Source organism: Cryptomeria japonica, chromosome 10 (assembly GCF_030272615.1).
Source record: "Cryptomeria japonica chromosome 10, Sugi_1.0, whole genome shotgun sequence".
NCBI lineage: Eukaryota > Viridiplantae > Streptophyta > Pinopsida > Cupressales > Cupressaceae > Cryptomeria > Cryptomeria japonica.
This window is the reverse complement of record NC_081414.1, coordinates 173733045-173751856: the sequence shown is the minus strand read 5'-3', so window position 1 is coordinate 173751856 and position 18812 is coordinate 173733045. Positions and strand designations below refer to the sequence as shown.

General features: G+C 36.6%; 1 pseudogene; it reads right to left on the bottom strand.

Annotated features, from left to right (window-relative positions):
* Positions 1-3766: 3766 nt before the first annotated feature.
* LOC131859611 (photosystem I P700 chlorophyll a apoprotein A2-like) lies at positions 3767-6190 on the bottom strand (annotated as a pseudogene).
* Positions 6191-18812: the final 12622 nt, after the last annotated feature.

Below are 18812 nucleotides of genomic sequence, written 5' to 3'. Positions count from 1 at the left end.
CAACAATGACAAAGGGCCAGGGCATTCCTTCATCTAGGTCATTGCAATATTTGGTTCATTCTCCCCAATAAAATTGTGTATTCTTCCCCTTTGTGTTTTCAACCGTTCCTTCTGCACGATTAGGACAATCTCAGTCACTGTTATAGAAGTTCCTCTGCATAAACTCAGTCAGGATAGTCTCCTCTTAGTGAGATCTCTCTATTGTGGGTCTATCTCTCGGTGGGCAATGCAACTTTTCCTTTCAACCGACAGACCAATTTGTGATTTCAATTAAGTACAAATTGGGTAGACATTAAAAGAAACCTCAAACCAAAACCAATGAGCACTTTCCACAATGTCAAACCAACCAACTAGTACAGTATGAGCCAAAACTCATCCTTATCAAATCTGCAGTATGAACACTTGATCTCCCCCTGTGTTCAGCATATGGTCCAAGAGATAAGAGATATGGCAATGAAATTCCCCTAAACCATAGTTCTCCATACACATTTAAGTGCATGAAGCAAGTGAGACAACTCCTAACTTGTGTCTCAGATACTCAAATGTGCTAACCAATAAAGGTTTGGTGAAGATATCATTCACTTACTCACCTGTGGGGACATATTCTACCTTAACTTCCTACTCTACCACCTTCTCCCCGAGAAAATTATATTTGATGACAATGTACTTTGTCCTTGAGTGCATAATCAGGTTCTTTTATATGTTTATTGCACTTCAATTGTCACACCAGATAGAAATAGGATCAATAATCTCTACCTGAATATCCTTGAGGGTTTGCTTCATCCATAGCACATGAGAGCAGCATGTAGCAATAACAATATATTCAGCTTTAGCAGTTGATGGGGAGATTGAATCTTTCTTCTTGTTGTTCCATGAAACCAACCAGTTATCTAGGAAGAATGGACCACTACTTGTGTTGTTCTAGTCATCAGTGCATCCAGCCCAATTAGCATCAGTGTAGGCTTGCAAGGTAAATTATCCTTTCTTAGGATACTATAGTCCACAATCAAGTAACGTTGACATGTTGAACCTATATAACAAACATTTGGCGGATAATTTAGGAAACCTCAAACCAGAGAAAAGGGTTCATAAGGATAAGGGTTTTTCACAATTCATCCACTTTTTGTTGTTCGACGAAGAAAAATGGATCTGGTATATTCTCAGTCAAGTCTGTGATGAATTCATATGGCTTGATAGGCCTCATGAGATCACCAAACAAGCAATTTGAGCTATGACATGCCTTAGTGAAATCGGTGAAGTACCCAGTCTAAGAAAAGTATTGAATAACACACTGATAGCCACTACTGGTTCCAAGTTAGACAGCAGTGTAATGAACATAAATGACATTCTGGAGCATGATGTCAAGTTTGCATAAATGGTGGTCAAATTCAAAGTTTACCAGTCAAGAAGATACAACTTTGTCTCCAAAACTACCATATACTTTGCATATTAGATATTGAAGAATGACATGAGGTATGATTTATGTATAGTCCTTCTAAATAAGATGATGGGCAATTTGAACAAAAATAAACAAGACAAGAAGCATGCTTTTAAATTTGGAACTCTTCTTATTTGCTTGGCCTTATATTTCTTGAATGAGATAACCGATGTAAAAGGAAAGGTCCAATGAGCCTATGATACACCGGTGGCAATGCAAATCAAAGATGGATTGTGGGGAATAGGAGATGCCACAATGACAATATCTACTCTCTGGGGTTATTTCAAATCTTTTCAAGTTGCAATGAAGAACAAAGAAAGAATCCCTAAGGAGATTATGGAGAAATATGAGCAAACTATTTGTTTCATGATTGATAAAGATCAATGCCAAATGGAAGTTGTGGAACCTAGGATAGTGTGGATCATGCCCATGGGGTATGAAGTTGACTCTATCACGCTTGCGACATATGCTCAAAACCTATTAAGACAACCATTTGATCCTAAAGAAGGAAGATTTGGAGCATTCAAGGAGAAATACTTTGAACTGCACAAATAGTTCATTGCACCTGCTAGAAAAAGGAAAGTTGCAAAGATGGCTGAGGAAGTTGCAATGCAGATGGGATTCACCCGGGAGGAGGTGCAGTAGGCAAGAGAAAATCATACTTAGAAGGAAGCCAAAGAGGAAACTCAAAAGCCTAAGGTCAATCCAGTTCCCTAGAGAAGGTTAAACGAAAGGAGACCAAGTCTACCCCTGCTCCGGTGGCACCATCTTCAGGACCGAACCCATCTAGAAAGGGAGTATTGAAGACAAAGGAGAAGTCCAAGTGGAGTTATGTTGTTGTGTCTCTGATGGCCTCTGAGATTGAATCTAAGGAGGAAGTAGGAAAGGTGAAGAAGAAAGGTGAATTTGCAAGAGTGGTGAGCAAGCCACAATCCGGTGGAGCCCAACAAAGCAAGAAAGCAAAATTTGATCATGCCCCTTTCGGGAGATCTCAGAAAGGAAGAAAGGTTAAAACCCCTGGACTTGACTCGTGATTTATGTAGACATTTAATGTCTAACCAACCACTAACTACCTTACTGACAATGCACTATTCATTTGCCACTTAGAGACCATGTGGCATCTCAGTCGACATCCACCTCAGCTCAGGCCAATATGTCGGCTTAGGCTCAATCACCGACCAACATGCTCTTTCAATATTCACCTATCGGTTCACTAACCCTATTAGTTAACCTTCGTACCTTGTAGCCTCATGTTTTGTTGATGGAGATCATACCTGCCTAGTCATCAAACTCACCAATCCACAATAGGTATCCAGGACGAGTCACTAAGTTTATCTCCATTTGCACTTTGATGCATACCGGTAACCCTTTTTACTGGTGACACTACACCAACGTTCATGCAGGTAGTATCTTTGATAACACGATGTCATCAAAATTCAAGTATCATGCACCAAATTGTGTCTGCCTGCTGGTGGACATACTTTCCCATTGACGACATGTCTCCTTGCATACTGATGATCATGTTCCTTTTGTTGTCCCTTGCTTTCTTACCGGTGGATAATGTTACTGCCTGCATACCTGTCACACACCTTACTTACATGCCTGCATATCGGTTGACCGTACCAGTTGACATCAATGACAATTGGTACCAACAATCTCCCCCTTTGGCATTGACGTCAACACACACTGCATTCTATTTCAACTGGTTCATTCTCCCCCTTTGACAACAATGAAAAAGGGCCAGGGCATTCCTTCATCCAGATCATTGCATTATTTGGTTCATTCTCCCTGGTAAAACTATGTATTCTTCTCCTTTGTGTTTTCAACCGGTTCCTTTTGCACAATCAAGACAACCTCGGTCACCGTTATGTCAGTTCCTCTTTATAAAATCAGTCAGGATAGTCTCCCCCTTAGTTAGATCTCTCCATTGTGGGTCTATCTCTCGGTGGGCAACACAACTTTTCCTTTCAACCGACAATCTAATTTGTGATTTCAATTAAGTACAAATTGGATAGACATTAAAATAAACCTCAAACCTAAACCAATGAGCACTTTCCACAATGTCAAACTAACCAACCAATACAGTATGAACCAAACCTCATCCTTATCGGATCTGCAATATGAACACTTGATCTCCCCCTGTGTTCAGCATATGGTCCAAGAGACAAGAGATATGGCATTGAAATTCCCCTAAACCATAGTTCTCCATACACATTTAAGTGCATGAAGTAGGTGAGACAACTCCTAAATTGTGTCTCAGATACTCAAATGTGCTAACCAATAAAGATTAGATAGAAAATCTAAATATTAGAATAAAATGAAAAAGAATTAACCGAATTTGCCTGATGTAGAGGCAATTAAGAAAGCTGCATAGGTGAATATATAGCCTACAGAAAAGTGAGCTAATCCAACTAATTGCGCTTGAACAATGGAAAGAGCTACCGGCTTATCCCTCCATCGAACTAAATTAGCCAAAGGTGTGCGTTCATGAGCCCATGCAAGAGTTTCAATCAGTTCTTGCCAATATCCACGCCAAGAAATAAGAAACATAAATCCAGTAGCCCAAACAAGATGCCCAAATAAGAACATCCATGCCCATACAGATAAACTGTTCATACCAAAAGGATTGTATCCATTAATTAGTTGTGAAGAATTTAACCAAAGATAATCTCTTAACCATCCCATTAAATAAGTGGAAGACTCATTAAATTGAGCTACATTTCCCTGCCATAAGGTAATATGCTTCCAATGCCAATAGAAAGTAACCCATCCAATGGTATTCAACATCCAAAAAACTGCTAAATAAAAAGCATCCCAGGCCGAAATATCGCAAGTACCGCCCCGTCCCGGACCATCGCAAGGAAAACTATAACCAAAATCTTTCTTATCAGGCATTAGCTTAGAACCGCGCGCATCTAAAGCACCTTTTACTAAAATCAATGTAGTTGTATGCAAACCTAGAGCAATAGCATGATGAACCAAAAAGTCTCCGGGACCAATTGTTAAGAACAGTGAATTTTTATTATCGTTAATAGCACTCAACCAACCGGGTAACCATAAGCTTTTGCCAGCATTGAATGCTGGATCATTTGCTGAAGATAAGAGTACATCAAAACCATATAAGGTCTTACCATGAGCAGATTGTATCCATTGAGCAAATATGGGTTCAATCAAGATTTGCTTTTCTGGAGTACCAAAAGCGAGCATAACATCGTTATGAACATAAAGTCCCAAGGTATGAAAACCTAGGAATAAACTAACCCAACTCAAATGAGAGATTATGGCTTCCTTATGCTCCAACATTCTCGCCAATACATTATCCTTATTCTGTTCTGGATTATAATCTCTAATGAGAAATATAGCTCCATGAGCAAATGCCCCTGTCATAATGAATCCGGCAATGTATTGATGATGAGTATACAATGCAGCTTGGGTAGTAAAATCTTGCGCTATGAATGCATAGGCAGGTAAAGAATACATGTGTTGAGCTACCAAGGAAGTAACAACTCCCAAAGAAGCTAGAGCAAGACCTAATTGAAAGTGAAGAGAATTATTGATTGTGTTGTAAAGACCCTTATGCCCGTGTCCTAATAAGCCTTTCGGAGGAACATGTGCTTCTAAAATATCTTTTATACTGTGTCCAATCCCAAATTGGTTCTATACATATGGCCAGCAATGAAAAACACAAATGCAATAGCTAAATGATGATGTGCGATATCAATTAGCCACAAACTTTGTGTTTGTGGGTGAAATCCCCCGAGAAGAGTTAGAATAGCAGTTCCCGCCCCTTTAGTAGTACCAAATAAATGACTACTGGAATCAGGATTTTGAGCATAAAGATTCCACTGACCTGTAAAAAGTGGTTCCAACCCTTCGGGATGCGGTAATACATCTAAAAAATTATCCCATCTTATGTGTTCTCCTCTTGATTCAGGAATAGCGACATGAACTAAATGCCCTGTCCAAGCCAAAGAACTGACTCCGAAAAGCCCTGAGAAATGATGATTGAGACGAGATTCGGCATTTTTAAACCATGAAACACTTGGTTTCCATTGAGGTTGTAGATGCAACCAACCCGCTGTTAAAAAGAGAGCAGAAAGAAATAGCAAGAAAAGAGCTCCAGTATAAAGATCTTCATTAGTGTGTAAGCCAATTGTATACCACCACTGATAAACACCGGAACAAGCAATATTGACCGGACCGGGGGCACCTCCTTGGGTAAAGGCTTCTACGGCCGGTTGACCAAAATGAGGATCCCAAATTGCATGAGCAATAGGTCTTACATGTAAGGGGTCGCCGACCCATGCTTCGAAATTGCCTTGCCAAGCTACGTGGAACAAATTACCAGAGGTCCACAGAAAGATTATAGCTAACTGACCAAAGTGAGAAGCAAAAATCTTTTGATAAAGACGCTCTTTGGTAATATCATCATGACTCTCAAAGTCATGTGCAGTAGCAATACCAAACCAAATATGACGAGTAGTTTGGTCCTGGGCCAAGCCTTGGCTGAACTTTGGAAATCTTGATGCCATAATGCTTTTCAAATCCTCCTAGTCATTATCCTACTGCAATAATTCTTGCTAGGAAGAACGCCCATGTTGTGACGATTCCACCCAGAAGGTAATGAGCTACTCCTACAGCACGTCCTTGGACAATACTCAAGGCTCTTGGCTGGATAGCAGGAGCAACTTTTATTTTATTATGAGCCCAAACAATAGATTCAATAAGTTCTTGCCAATATCCACGGCCACTAAATAGGAACATTAAACTAAAGGCCCAAACGAAAAGAGCACCTAAGAATAAAAGGCCATAGGCAGATAATGAAGAACCGTAAGATTGGATTACTTGAGAAGCTTGTGCCCATAGAAAGTCACGAAGCCACCCGTTAATTGTAATGGAACTCTATGCAAAGTTTCCTCCTGTAATATGAGTTACCACTCCCTGATCACTTATACTACCCCAAACGTCAGACTGCATTTTCCAACTAAAATGAAATATTACTACCGAAATTGCATTGTACATCCAAAATAATCCTAGGAAGACATGATCCCAGGCAGATACTTGACATGTTCCTCCTCTACCAGGCCCATCGCAAGGAAAACGAAAACCAAGATTTGCTTTATCGGGTATTAAACGAGAACTGCGAGCAAATAAAACACCTTTCAGTAATATTAATACAGTCACATGGATAGTAAATGCATGAATATGGTGTACTAAAAAATCCGCAGTTCATTAGTAGATGAATTGACTATAAATGAAAATAGAAATGAATTTAAAATAAATTTAATAAAACATTAGAAATTCAAATTTGTTAACTTTTGTGAAGTGATGATTTTGGAGAAAGTTTCTATTTCCCGTGAGGCATTTTAGGAGTTGCACATTATTATTGGGGAAAATTTCCAGATAAAAGAAAAAGAAAGAAAAAGATTCAATTCTGGCTATTTGGTAAAAAAATTCTTAGGAAAATAATTGATTGGAGTTTGGGGTTTTTTTTTTTTTTCGGATTGCTGGGAATTGCAAAATGAGGTAAGGATTAAATACCATTTTGTTTGTGATTATAAAAAGGATGTTGAATTTTAATTTTATAATTTTAATTATGATTTTTTTGTGGTTTTCTATATGTATGATTCGATTGAGGACATTTGTAATTTCAATAGATTATGTTATTTGGATTTAACACCTATGAATTTGGGGGTTTGACTGATTAAGTCTTTGCATTTAAAAAAAAAAAGTGTATATAATCATTTCTTTATCTTTATGTATTTTTCTATAGTTAAAATTTATTAAAAATTTTAGTTTGTCTTTTGGAGTTTTTTCTTAATACAACATTGCATTTATCAATTTAAAAATTATTCAATTATGTTTAGTGGGTTGGGAGTCTTAAATTTGATCTCTATAAAATTGTATTTCCATTCTTTTAATTATGAAATTCCTTTTTAAAAAGTATTGATTTTTGTCTTTAGAAATTAATTATGAATTTTCTATTTAAAAGTATTGATTTTTGTTTTAAAAAAATTATTGATTTTTGTTTTAAAAAAATTATTGATTTTTGTTTTAAATCAAATTCTATGTTTTTTTTGAAATGCACAATGAATTTTATTTTTATGCCCAACATTATAATTTGATTTCACCTAGTTTTAATTTTTAATTTAATTTGCAATGTTCATTATGCACAACAAATCATGTTTTTATGTGCCCTGCGATATTTAGTTTATATTTTAGCAATAAAATTCTCATTAATTATTAAATTATTCTGCACTACAATTAATATATTGTGCCCAACAACTTTAAAACAATTTGCGAGTGATAATTTATTATTAAATTTTTATTAAATTAATTTGGTAGCATATTAATTATTAAAGTAATATGATATTTGTCCTGCTATTTATTTGTCAATATATATATATATATATATATATATATATATATATATATATATATATATATATATATATATATATATATATATATATATATATTCTTTACCAAATAATTAATGTTATCCATATGCCTATGAAGTGAATTTTATTAACCTTGGTATTATTTCAAAGTTTTATTAAACCAAACCCTTGACCTTTCATGTTATAGTAACCTAAACCAACAGGTGTTTGGGTTTTGTGTATTTTTGTGTTGTTTTGGCTTGAATATCTTTGGGGGCTACAAAGGTTGGTTTTTGAGATAAATCTTTATTATTAGTAATATGATGCTTTTTATTTCTTTGCGGGTTTTACTTATTATTGATTTGGGTGGATTATCAGACTCTTGGTGTTATTGCATTACTCTCCTTTTGGGATTGAGCTATGTTGAGCTCTTTGATGGAAGCTTATGTATTGGATGCTTATGTGAATTGAGATACGATGTTATTCCAGACTTAGATGGAACTCATTATATGGTTTATGGTGTTTCTGATTTTTTCTATGAGACTCATGAGATTAGATTATGTTTCTTTTGATGATGGTTGGTTTTGAGAATGTTTTTGTCATAAAAGGGAGTGGCTTTCTGGTGCAAGAGCACCCTTCAAAGGGCTCCCACCATTTTCTTTTGATTGTGTTCTTGCTTCTTTATGAAGCCATTGTATATAAAATAAAGAGCCATGTGCTCATTGGTCCTAGTTAGGGTCCTAGTTGAGGTCCTAGGGTCATTAGTCAAGATTGAGATTTTCTTGAAAATAGAGGGTATGTGTGCCTTTGAGGTGTTTAGGGGTCCTTCGTAGCATGATGGTGTCCTTGAGTTAGCCCAATATGGGTCTAGGAGTCAAAAAAAGCAACATTGAGAAAGTTGCTCAAAAGTTGCATGACAACTTTTCAAAGTTGTCAAGCAACTTTTCCACCTAGAGGTCAAAAACTTTAGTTTTGCATGGACAACCCTGATATGGGCACACAGACTGAGGAAAGGGTAGTATAAGTAGTTGCAAACCCTAAGATAAGGGGTTGGATGTCAGTTGTTGTATGGCCCAAGCAAAGTGACTTGACTGTGACTGCAATTTTGTTGCCAGTCGGTACAAATGGAGTAAAGGAAGATTGTTAATGGATTGATTTTCATGCAAAACTATGTGGAGTGTCTTGTATGGTGTATTTGCTTCCATTGTGAGTAATTAGATTAGGTTTTGTTTTGCAGGTTGTGTGTGTTTGTAAATATTTTGTAAATTTGCTTATCACTGTCCAGTTTTGGACTGGTTTGTGTCAATGGGTTCATAACTCCATTCCCCATTGTGTAATCACCATGAAACCATGGGGAATGGGAGTAGAGACCTTGTGCTATACTTCCAAGAAAGTAGGGCCCTTGATGATGCAGGGAGGCCAACTAAAGACCCACTCCTAGGCGAGACTGAGCAGTGCCCGACTAGGAAGGGTTAAGTTGCAGAGGTCTTGGAGAGCAAGGAAGGTCAGAGGAGGAGGCACCCTTTGGAGGAGTTGTAGAGGGGTGAGTGGAGTACCATTGGTGTGAAGGAGGAGCCTCCACCAATCCAAACAAGGTGGCAAGAACATCAAACCTACATTGTGACCCTGGCAAGCCTAAAAACCCTCTTAAAAACCCTTAAAACCCTTAAAATCCACCAAGGGCAGTGTACGGACACTTGGAGGCCCAAAACCAGAAAAATCCTTGATTCCTTGCCAAATGAATAGCAGGTCTTTTAGGAAGTTTCACAAGCATGTGCATCGTTTACAAGAGGGAGCCCTAAAAGTCCTGATAGGAGGCCTAATTAGGCACATTCCTTGTAGCCCTATTTTATAGGAAAAAGACAAAATAGTGAAATCGGTAAGGGGTTGAAAGTTTGAAACCTCTTGGGGACATATGAATGGGTGGAAAAACCATGTGTTAGACCTGACCTATCCTTGCTAAGACCTAGGAAGGTGTGGAGCAAGCCAAACCCTTATTAGCCTAAGTAAGGGTTCTTGAATCTCATGAGTAGGTGAGACCTTAGGAGTAGTTTTTCAACTTGTTGGTGGGTGGATTGGGCAAGGTCAGGGGATTCCACAAGAAGGGGAAGTCCTAGAGACCCTAGGGTGTGGTTTGAACACCTGGTGATCCAAGGAAAGGATCCAAGAGCATAGACTAGGCTAGTCTATTCCAAACCCCATCCCATCACTTTCAAGTGGGGGTCAGGGCCAAAGTGGCTGCTAGGATAACCCATTGGAAATTGAGCTTAATAAGTGATAACCTAATTAATGTATTAGGGGGTTGGGTACTTAATCACATTAAAAAGGATAATTGTGGGATATGTCGAGCATCCTTGAGTAGCCACGTTTTACCACCTTCTAATGGTAGCAACACATCGCCCTTACCTATAATTTTGCAAGCTTTGTTATCTCCTAAGAAGAAATTTCCAAAGTTATCTTCTTTGTAGTTTATGAACACTTCAAGACATTAGGTAGCACGATGGGAGGTACCAAAATCAAATACCCATGAATCTAGAGTAGTGTCAGTTGTTGAAAGGATTAATACACTATCATCCTTGTCATAGACAGTATCCGCTTCACTATCCCACACCTTCTCTTGTGCCCTTTTGTAGTTTCTACAATCCTTCTTTACATGACTAGATTTTCCACAAAACCAACAATCACCATTTTTGTTTCTAGACTTCGATCTCCTTGCTGATTTTGATTGCCTGTGATAGTTATTTCTGCCTCTATTATGGCTTCTACCTCTATTTTCGGTGCTTACCACCTTTAAGGCTTCACCGAATGAAGGTTCTTCATTTTTTCTTCTCAAATCCTCGCTGAGAAGAGTAGCTGCTACATCATTACAAACTATCTTATTTTTACCAGATATCTATGTGCTAACGACTGTTACAACACCATCCCAGTTGCTTGGTAAAGAGCATAACAAAAGGACAACCTTGCTTTCATCATTTTGTGTCATCCCCACCGAAGTTGCTTGACTAATCAATATATTAAATTCATTGATGTGATTTTCCATTGCACAACCTTCCTTCATCTTAAGCTTGTACAACTGCTTCATGATAAACACTTTATTTGCAGCCGACACCATTTCATACATGGTTGTTAATTTATCCCATACATCTTTCGTTTTCACTTCACCCGTGACATTGAAAAGGACATTGTTGGACAAAGAGAGAAAAATTGTCTCTCTTGCCTTCTTGTCTAATTTGTCTCATTCTTCATCAGCCATCATAGTTGGCTTCTTTGCTTTCCCTTCAAGCGCAAGTGAAAGTTCTTGCTTTATCAACAAGGACTCCAACTGCACCTTCCATAACCCAAAATTCTGACCAAAGAACTTTTCTAACTTCTCTTCTTCCATGATTCCAGAATTTCAACCACGAAAATCTTAACAATGATCTAACCTCGCTCTAATACCAATTGTTAAATTAAAGAAGTGTGAATAAAATGCAGAAAGAGAAATAGAATTCAAAAAGAAAACACAAATTCATAGTACATGTTTTACGTAGTTCACCATTAATGGCTACATCCACTTTGAAGCAGGGGAAAACTTATATTATACTCTGTTTGTCATCAATACAATCAACTGCAAGTTACATCTTTAGAAAGATCGACCAAAGAAAGTGAGAACCTCTCATATATATAAGCAAAGGCAGGAATATGAGAAGGCAAAAGATTTTGGAGGGAAATGAAGAAGACCGTTGAGCTTCATATACTTAACAAGAATGAGTTTTATGAAATATAAATTCACAACATCAAAAAAAAGTTGTGGTCTACAATTTTTGGATCACATTTATAGTTGCAAAAGTGATTGAGAATGTAAGAAAAAATATTTTCTTAGTTTAATTTTTTGTAGAATCAAATTTATAATTTTAAAAAGTAATTTAGAAAAACTAAGAGTGTAAGGTAACTTATTTCTCTATTCTATATTTAAATTAATTTAGGATATGAGACAAACCATTTTTAGGATCAAATTTGCAAATGCAAATAACTTAAGATGCAAGACAATGTTTATTTCTTCTAAAAATTTTAATGATCAAATTTATAATTATAAACTATTGAAATTAGTTAATTCACTCTTAATCTTCCACATCTACTTGTTTTTTCATTTAATATAAAATATATACTTTTAGATGGTAGTGTTCATTGTTACATATATTTAATATTTTGATTCTTGAAATTACATGTCATAAAAGGTGTAATTTTTTTGTTTTCATTTATTTGTTGTTATCATATAATTGGTACTTGGTAATCTTGTAGTTATCAATTACTAATGCACAAAGAGAATTGTGTTAAAATGTCAATAAAAAAGTAGTAGAAAGTGGTAATCTTTGTCTACTCCAACTTTAATAACAATAATACCTCTAATCGAAATCTTAATCCGAAGTTTGGATATTCATATGGTAGTGTTTACTATTCTCATGGCTGGTGTTCATTTAGTTGTCAATCCAGGAACGTAAAACTTGAAATGGGTCTACAAGATATATGCACTAAGCTCCTTGAATGATTATTCTCAATTACTGTAAGAAAGGTAGAAATAGAAATCATAAAGACTAAATGAAAGCTTTTCAAAACTCTGCTGAAATGAATTAATGGAAATAACAGGAATAACATCATTCTGCCTTGGCTATAGGAACAGTCAAAGGATCTGTTTCCAGTGGCTACAGGAACATCCCAGTCATGAACTTCTACTACAACTAAGTAAAAAATAACTTCAATAATCACAAACACGGGACCACTCACCAAGTGGGCCCCCTTGGATGAGTGATATCAAACTCTTAGTAAAGAACTCTTAATAGATTAGAATAACATGTTTTTATTCATTTCTTCCTGAAAGACTATTACATATCCAAAAAGATAAAAATCCAGAATACGTGACAAAAACTGCTCAATCCTTTTCCATTCTGTCTAACTCTCAGAAAAGAAGGGAGAGCTTATTATATAGAAAAGACAAACTACAATGGATAACTACAATTACGCCTAGAAGAAAAGGTAGATCACTGTCAGATGAAGGGGATAACAGAGAGCTTGGCTGCAGGAACTGTGGATCTGTAACCGAACCACAATCCTTGCACGCCAAAGAGATATTTTACAGATTAAACATGCACTGGAGTTAAACTCCCATGGTGAAGTACAACTACTCTGATTATGCCATAGATCGCGCTTGCTTGAATCTCCTTTAATTTGACCTCCAGCTATTTGGCGTGATTCTCCAGTCCTTAGGCACGGAAGAGAATTCTCCACCGTAGCATCAATTATTACCTGCACTAAAATAGAAACAATATACAAGGACATGCACATGTATCTTACTTTAACTAATACATTCATTAAATCACATATGAAATCATCCTAAATAATCTGCATATCACAGAGACAAACCATTTGGCTGCAGGAATAAATTGGCATGGCTGCAGGAGGAAATTGGCAAGGTTCAAACATGATTTCTTAAGTTCGGTTTTAAAACATGGATTACATATAGTCAATGCACAATATTTTACTATCATAATGCAACCCAAAAGATACCAAAAACCTAATAGTCCTGATAAAAACATGTCAATACACCAACTTATCAATCTTCATATGAAAAAAATGGATCATATGAAGATATTGGTTGAGATATTTGTAGCTTTTTATTTCTTTAAATTGTTTTCTTTATAGATTTATTTACATATAATAAAATATAAATTATTTTTAATATTATTTTTTAAGAAACTAAATATCAATATTATTTATTTTAATTCATTTTCTTCTAAATTATTGAAATTTAAGAAGTAATAGTTAGTTGTAAGTTCATTTTGAAAAGAACAATAATACAATTACACATTTTCAATTTGAATATATCTTTATAATAAATTAATGAATCTATATGTTTTAACCATTCATATCTAACTGAGTTTTTATTTCATATTAAAAAAATATAGATAATAAAGAATTCTTGAAATGGGTAGCTAGGAAAACTTAAAATTATTTTTATGATAGATGAATAGCTTGACAAAATAAAAACCTAACACTTCATTGATTACCAATTTCATTGAAGTAATTAGAATTAGAGCTCATTTATGATCAAGAGTAAAATTAGGGTTACGATTAGGCCTCCGGTTCAAATATGGAAAAATTATATGTTCATGGTTCGACTTAAATTATGGGACATGTTCCCTTAAGTTTAGGGTTAGGGTTTCACTAGTATTAGGGTTAGAGTTTAATTATGATATGTATTAGCACTTAATTAGAGTTAAAATTATGGTTACAATAGTGTTAGGTATAAGTATTAGAAGGGTGAAGTTAAGGTTATAATTGAAATAGGATTAGCATTTAATTAGAGAGGATTAGGATTTGAGCTAGGATTAGGGTTCAATTAGAGTTATGATTCAATTAGGGTCTAGAGTTCAATTAAGTTTAAGATTGGGATTAGAGTTGAACTAGAGTTATGATTCAATTAGGTTTAAGGTTAGAGCTCAATTAAGTTTAGGGTTAGAGTTCAAATAAATTGAGGGTTAGAAATCAATTAGGTTTAGGATTAGAGCTTAATTATATCACAAGTTTTAGAGTTTGGTTAAGGTCAAAGTTATGGTTCCAATATGTTAAAAAAGGTTTGGGTTCCATACTTTTATTTAAGTTAGAAAGCGTCAAGTGGGAGTACAAGAAAATGTACAAATATACGGTGTTATTTCAACACTCTCCTAAATGAAAGATGTCTGAGTTGTTCACACTAGCTCCTATGGGAGTTGTCACATTCAACATACACACATCAACTATACACTCAATGCTCAAGATTTTTATCAAAGAAATGCACTTGTTTCAAGGACAAGCATCGATAGCATTAAAAAATAAATTAAAGCACATAAGATACATCCTCATTGATGAGATAAGCTTCATAAGGTAAAAGCTACTACCAAACATAGATAGTAGACCACGTGAGGCATTTCCCCACAGTCAACATCTATGCTTTGGTGGAGTGTCCATAATATTGGTCAGTGACCTCGCACAACTACCACTTATAATGGACAAGCCTATCTACACATCACATTCAAATGCCAAAATATTATAGGACCAATTCACGACAGTTACCACCTTACAAACAATGTTTTGAGAAAAAGGTCAAACTGCAACATAAGCACAATTTTGCCAAATGTTGCATAGATACAAAATGCAAAACCAAGCCAAAAAGATTATAAGTTGCATCGATTCATATTGAGTTTTCTTCCACATTTCAAGATCATCTCAATTTTATTCTAAATAGTTACTCCTAACAAAGGTAGTGTTTGTTTCTTCCAACTTTTGTCCGCCTTCTAATATATTACCCAAAACATATCTTGCTTAAGGAAGTGTACTAGTAGTGCTTATAGCTAACTTTGTGCACCTATTGATTAATACTAAGAGGGGGGGGGGGGTGAATTAGTATGCCAAAAAACTTTGCACTTAAACACTTTGCAACACTAGCAGTAAACCGGTAAAACAGTTTAACAGACAAACCGGTTAACAAACATGCAAACCAAATAGCTAATAATGCATTCACCCACAACAAAACAAACACCGTAACACAAGATATTTTAACATGGAAACCCAAATGGGAAAAACCATGGTGAGATGGAACTCGCAAGTAACTATCTGCAGAATAGGAACCAGACCGGTTAAGGTCTTACAATGTTCTTTACCAAAACAGATCCTGTTAAGAATCTCAATCTCTGTTAGGAGATAAGTCCAATTAAAGACTACCTTGCTAGAGGATTTTAGATCCACATATGCAAACCACCTTGTTAGAGGATTTACAAGAGGCTTTTGGGCCTACCCAGTTAAGGGCTACAGACTTGTCAAAGATGTGAGTAATCAACAAGTGTTTGATCTAGCTAGTAGCACAGACTACTCAGTTAGATCCTTGATAGCTCATTCTTAATGCACTATAGCATTACTTCAGTCTTCTACACATTCATAATCTCTCCAACTCCTCAACCACCTTAAACCCTAGCTGCAATATCAACTATCACAACAACAATAACAACAACAACCTAAAACCCTAGACATGATGTCCTTATAAAAAAAACTGATTTCATGTCGGTCCAATAAGATTAAATTACAATTTCCTAGGTTCAATGAACCTGGACATACTAGGTAATACGTCACAAAAAGCATCGCTACAGTGTCGACATCGTCAAACAATCGGTGGGTGGTAACCCATCACAAAGTATTACCAGTTCATACGAAATGCCGGTTGTCGGTTTGACAAAAATGAAGACTGGTAGAAATGTGTTATGCCACTTTAATCCCTCGTACCGCTTGAGGTCAACATGCCACTTCAGACCGGGAAACACATTGTGCAAAACATCAATAGTCTAAAGACTATAATACAACATACCGGTTGGAACAAATACCAGTTGTGCTCTAACTCATACATATAAAGAGGATCTCAAAGCAAGTGTGTGTCCATCAATGACAATCACAACATAAACATAAAAAATGCCAACAATCTCCCCCTTTGGCATTGATGGCGACACTTAGGAAAATAAAATTTTGACATCTAAGTGTTTTACAACAAAATCATGCCATTAGCAAAATTGCTCCCCCTAAGCATATACACTATCCCTTTGACAATACAATGTATAACAATTTTGCATAAAGAGCATATAATCAAAATTTGATTACCAGATACTTCTCCAAATAGAATTCTTCTCCCCCTTTGCCAACAATGACAAAGTACAGCTGAACAACCCTGTTTTCATTTGATATTAAAAATAATAAAAGTTTATGACAACAAGGAATGATACTTGTCAAAAACAGATTTAAAGTCCTGCAAGAATTGTTTCATCGACAAAGACGAGGACTCAAGTAGGGAGGTGGCTACTTCTTGCTTTGTCTGCATCTGGGAGACCTATTCTTCCATGGCATCAATTGTGCTCATCTCCTGTGTAACTTTTAAGGCATCCAGGTTCAGATAACACTTCTGAAGAATTTGTAATCGTGGGAGTAGAACTAGTTGTAGCTCCTGCAAATCTCTAGACCGAGTGCTGATCTCTTGCTCCATTTTTGCTGACTAGATGTGAAACCGGTGAACGGTTTTCCCATAAGTTGTAAAGGAATTATAAGGCGGCTTGAATGTGCTCAAGTAGGACTACAAGTCCTTTTCAAGTTTTTGCTTCTGAGCTAGCACATCATCATAGAACAGATGGGGTTGGCAGATTTTGCTGAGTAGCAAATTCCCCTCATCTAGAGCGTCCCTTATATCCTTTTGTTCTTTCTTCAGTTTAGTCTGGAGCTCATTCAACTTCTTCACCAAAGCTATATTAAGAGCTTTTTGATGCTCCTTCTTGACATTAGCCTCTGCTGCCTCTTCAAGGCTCTGCACCTGATCATCTACTACTGTGCATAGGAGCTTAAGTCTAGCTAGTGATGAATCGGTGTTTGGAAGATTTGCACCGGGTATCAAACCGGTAAGCGTATCCACAGCTGCTTGGATTACATCCTGCTCCTTCTTTCGTCGAATGATTTCAAGGCGCTCTTGAGCTACCTTGATGCTCTGCATTAGCTCCGTTTCACTTGCAGACTGGAGATCTATAGGACTGGTGAGATCAGCTGGTTTATCTTGACTCTCGGTTGCCTTCGGAGTCTCCATCTGGGTGCTCTTCACTGCTTCTCCTGCCTTATCCTCTTCCGCTTTCTTCTTCTCCACTTCTCTCCTCTTCTCTGCTTCCTTGTCCTCCTCAACCTTTTTCTTTTCTGCTTCCTTCTTCTTCTCCTGTTCCTTATCTTCTTCTTCCTTCTTTTTCCTCACTGCTTCCTTCTTCTTCTCTTGTTCCTTATCTTCCTCTTCCTTCTTCTTCCTCTCTGCTTCCTTATTCTTCTCCTATTCCTTATCTTCCTCTTCCTTCTTCTTCCTCTTTGCTTCCTTGTTCTTCTCTTGTTCCTTATCTTCCTCTTCTTTCTTTTTCTTTTCATCTTCTTGCTTCTTTTTCTCTTCTTCATCCTTTTTCTTCTTCTCCTCTTCATTTTTCTTCTTTTTCTCCTCTTCATCTTTCTTCTTTTTCTCCTCTTCATCTTTTTTCTTTTTCTCCTTTTCATCCTTCTTCTGCTTCTCTTCTTCATCCTTTTTCCTCTACTCTGCCTCTTCCTTTGCCGCTTCCTGTATGCCCTCGGCTTGCTTATCAGCTTGTTTAGCCTATTGCTTCTGTCCTATAGCCTCAGATGGTGTTTCCTAAGTATCATCCTCAACATCCAAAGCATCGACATCAATGGTGTCGATTGGTTCAACAACTGGATTTCCTTCATCATCAAATACTTCGTCCGGTTTGGATATAACCGGTTCTTGTTCAGCTTGCCGGTTGGCGAGAAGCACTTTGTGAGTCTGGATAGCGGTTTTCATATACAAATGGGTGTCTTTTTCGACATCAACAACTCTACCTTCTAACAGCCAGAGTCTTCTTTTTATAGTGAAGAAGAGTCCTTTATTTTGGTCAATAACATCATACAACTCAGAATTTGACAGGTCGGGAAAGTACTGTACAAAAACCTTCTCCCTAATTTCCTGTTCTTTCTCTATGGCAATGTGCCATCTATTATATAATGACATATATAGAGAATCCAGTGTCTGAGACTTAATCTCTGAGGGCGACCGGTCATTAATACATAAATACTAAATTATTTCCTTTTCAACCGCTTCCTTTTCATCCTCATTGAAGTCATCAAAACACTCAAGTAAGTCGTTTAGCACTTTTCTCCTAATATTTTTTATTGTTCTTTAACAATGTGTCAAAGGTTTATAAGAAGATATATCTATATTTACCGGTGCAGATGATGTCGGTTCATTCTTTGTCTTCCTCTTTGTTTGATGTGTTTTCTTTGGCTTTTCCTCAGACAAGGTTTCTTCTGAGTCTGGAGAGGTGTTCCTTGTCTTCCTCTTTCTCTGGAACACTTTAGCCGGTGCAACTTCCAGTTTCTTCTTGGCTGGTGACCACTTGGTCACTTTTGGAGTTCCAGTAGTA